The sequence below is a fragment of the Xenopus tropicalis genome, chromosome 7 (genome assembly GCF_000004195.4).
Source record: "Xenopus tropicalis strain Nigerian chromosome 7, UCB_Xtro_10.0, whole genome shotgun sequence".
NCBI classification, from domain to species: Eukaryota; Metazoa; Chordata; class Amphibia; order Anura; family Pipidae; genus Xenopus; species Xenopus tropicalis.
In genome coordinates, this window is record NC_030683.2 from 111,847,178 (window position 1) to 111,851,215 (window position 4,038).

Here is a 4,038-nt window from a genome sequence, read left to right on the forward strand (position 1 = left end):
CCTTAAGTCCAGTGACTGTATCAGATACCAAAGCAGGGCTAACAAATGTCCCCACTAATCTACATGATTATCAGAGCAGTGCCCCCCAACTTTGTGTAGTGAAGTGTGAAAAAATCAGACCTGTCTGAAGCAGAACAAGGGGCAGCTCTTTACTTTTCTAGGGAAAACAGCGACTAAATGAAAACTCCCATTCAGAAGCCACCGCTAAAATAAGTAAATCAAGAGGTATTTGGGCGGCTGACTCCAAAGCGTACTGAGCTAATTAACACACCTATACCTCCCCGCCAGTGGGGGCAGTGTATCGCAGGGGGCGTGCTAGGACAGGTGAATGAGGCTTACCCATAATGCACTGCATTAGATTAGTATAAAATATCGGGCGGGGCGCGGCAATAGAACAGTAGGAACAGCGGCGGCATGGGAAATGTATGGCTGTAATGTGAGGTTTGGTATGAAAGCCTGCTAGTGGGAGTGAATGCGAGTGTGAGTGTGGGAGTTGTGCGGCTGTGAGTGTGGGAGTTGTGCGCTGCTGCTCCTGCCTTTCTATACACACTGATCTTATTTGATCTCCCCGCGGATGGCGGCCTCTCCCCGAGGAGAAATGATAGGAAACCGCTCGCTAAGCCCTTCCCGGGCCCTGTGCGCTGAGCTCGGCTTCGGAGACCGCAAATCACTGAAAGGATGAATTGATCAGATATACTAGGCCGGGCTGCGGGGCTCCCCCATAATCCCGGCCTGTGAGTATAGAGGCGATTCTGATCTGATTGCAGGGTCTCGGCCAGCTCGCTTAATGGTAGGCTTGGGGGGTCTCATTCAGCCGCTCCGTGTTGCTGTTCAGCTGTCGGTATTGCGCTAAACACTGAGGCAATTGGGCTTTATTGTGTGGGTTTGCACGTAGGTCAGTGCCACACGGGGCAGAGTATGGGGTAAGAGCAGCGGGATGCGCATATTCCCCGGGGATGCTGGTTGGCACAGCCGCAGTGTATCCGCCTGGAGCCCGGTACTGGCAGGTATAAGCTGTATAGGCCGGGCACTGCCTTTATGTACGGGCACGATTACAGATTATTAAAGTGAGTGTGAGAATCGCTCCCTGTGGCACTAGCCGTACAGTGAGACCCCGGGATTAACCTTCATTACAGTTGGATTTTCCTATATCTTTCTGGTCTCCCTAATAAAATGTATCAATAATGTAATAATTTTTTCAGCATCAGTGAGCCCCAATTTTAAAGCTGTAAAAAGGCAGAAAAGTAGAATGTGCAGATACATTTTTTACCCACATCATGTGCCCCTCAACATAGGCAGTGTCGGACTGGGACCCCAGGAAACCTTATACCCTAGGCCACTCTCCAAACTATTTGTCCACCTTTCCTCACCCAGCCTCTTTATAATCCCAGTCTCTTATTTACATGCTAGCATCTATTCTTCCATCTATTTCTCCTCTTTCTTCCCATTCAGACATAGGGAATGACCACGAAACAGGCCAAATGGCCAGGAGCAGGAGGGCCCACTGACACCTGTGCCCACTGGGAGTTTCCTGGTATCCTGGTGGGCCAATCCGACACTGCCCATAGGGCAGCAAGGTTAACTCCTTGTGCTCCTGGAATAAAGCTTAAAGTGTCGAACTGGTCTCTCTGTGATGTTTGTGATATGCATTTTGTTATAACAAATGATCACCCATATAGGTCTCATTCTATGGCCTGCATAAAGTCATGAAAGAGCAAATTCTCCAACTTCCCTGCTCTTCATAATTAATATCTCCCATTCCAGGTATTCAGGAGTTCACAATGCGCTGGGTAGTCTCATACAGGGCAAAATGTCAGTTTGACTTTACAGAGACATATCAGCCTCATTTAGTAAGTGCTAAACAGGGTTCAATTTGCCATTTCTTTTGCACCTCCAGAATGGAATCCGAGTGGCAGCATATTATTTATAATAGTGCTAGGTAGTGAGTGGATGCCCTGTTGAATGCTCCCAGGATTAATTCAGGTATGCAAGCAAGGGAGCCTGGGTCGGACTGGGGGTGCAGCCCCCCCCCCAACAGATGCTCCCAACACCCTCCGACTCCCCCAAGCGCCCCTAAAAGACACTTACTTGCGGCATGTTGTGGGAGGGAGGTGGCGAATCGCAGGAGCGTCCTGGGGGGTTCTGACTGGGCCGCTGGTGCCCACCGGACTATTCCCCAGTGCCCCGGTGGCCCAGTCCAATGCTGAAGGGAGCCGTTACCCAGTCTCTATGTTTTTGGGTGCTTAAGCAGACACATGGGACAGCATCTGGGTTTCTATCTACGTTCCGTGACAGGATCCAGTCAGCCATTTATTCCAAATCTTTCAATATAGAATTGATTCTGATGTTTGGACCAATATATTACATGGTACAGGTATAGGACCCGTTAACCAGAACGCTCGGGACCAAGGGTATTCCGGATAAGGGATCTTTCTGTAATTTGGCTCTCCATACCTTAAATATACTAAAAAATCAGTAAAACAATAATTAAAACCCAACAGGATTGTTTTGCATCCAATAATGATTATTTGTATCTTAGTTGGGATCAATTACAAGGTACTGTTTTATTACTACAGAGAAAAAGGATATATTTTTAAAATTCTGAAATATTTGATTTAAAATGGAGTCTATGGGAGATGGGCTTTCCATAATTCAGAGCTTTCTGGATAACGGGTTTCCGGATAAGGGATCCCATAACTTTGCCACAGTCACATAAGCCCCACTTCAGTTCCCTTTAGTGTCTTTTGAAGCGGAAATACAACCTTAAATTGAGGTTTATTTGGCCCACTGATCTTTGCTGTTCGAACTTGATTTAATATGTTATGGACATCAATTACCAGAGCAAATGGAAAACACTTTAAATTTCAAACCGCTGAGCAAAAACATTAAATAAGCAAATACTTAACCTAAATGTTGAAACTGGAATGTTATTTTAAAGGTCAGCTACCCCATTGAATATGGTATGCTATTTTTTTTTTTATTGCAGCAGAATTAAATTCTTTTTTACACTTGTCTTTTAAGTTATACTCTTGACTTTTTCCATTAGCGGTACTTCGGTATTCGAATGCATGTGCTGTGTACTAATTGTAATAATTTTGTCTTTGTTACAGTCTTTTTATTTGTTAATTGGTGGACCCCAGACAAGGCAGGTCCAGGGAGGCAGACGGCCCATGATACAAGAATAGTAGGTCCCATAGACTTCCCTTTAGCAGTATTGTTGTGCTAAGCAGACTTTATTCATACAAACTGATTTCAGAAAGGAAACACCCCTAATACATAGAGTGACTTTAGAAATGCCCTGATTAGCCATTATTCCTGCCCCAAAAGAAACAATTGCTGAGCTCTGTAGCTGAGAAAATGCTGATATACATATGCACATTTATTTGTTATACCTAGAGATGGCCTGGGAAGAGTCCTATAAATATCAATGAAAGGCTGCATAGACACAATAGAAACATGCATGGTAATGACCTGCATGTAAGTTACTCTGAAAGCAGTGGACAACACCCTTCTCTGATTTCTGTTGCTCTGAATACTAATTATTGAATGCACACAAGCAGAGACTGGCAGGCTTTAAGATGGCCATACATGCTGAAGCAGATCTGATATACCCACCTGAGGTGGGTGATATTTGGTTAATTTGATCATTTGGACCTAGGGCCAAACAATCAAATTACAACAGCAGGCATAGTCACTGTTGGACCGGGGATCACATCAATGAGATAATGCGGTCCCTGATCCAATGGGAAAATCAAACCAGCATGGCTGACACCTGGCTGATTTTTGCCCAAATATTAGTCACGGAGCCCCTATTCATGGGCAGATCAGCTTGCAAATTTGTCTAAAGGACTCATTGGGGGCTTGAATAAGCCTGTGTATGGTCACTTTAAGTGTAATAACAGACTGGGCAATTGCTAGCATTTTCTAATTTGATTAGAAGGGGACAAATAACAAATTACTCCCCCAAAGTCAATGGGAATAACTAACACTTTTCCAGACTTCAAAATAGGCCCTGGCATTCCAAGTACACAGAGGCCC

General features: G+C 44.9%; 1 non-coding gene across 1 annotated transcript; it reads left to right on the top strand.

Moving 5' to 3' along the window:
* Positions 1 to 390: 390 nt before the first annotated feature.
* On the top strand, positions 391 to 761 carry LOC116412529. The gene has a single exon (XR_004223773.1).
* Positions 762 to 4,038: the final 3,277 nt, after the last annotated feature.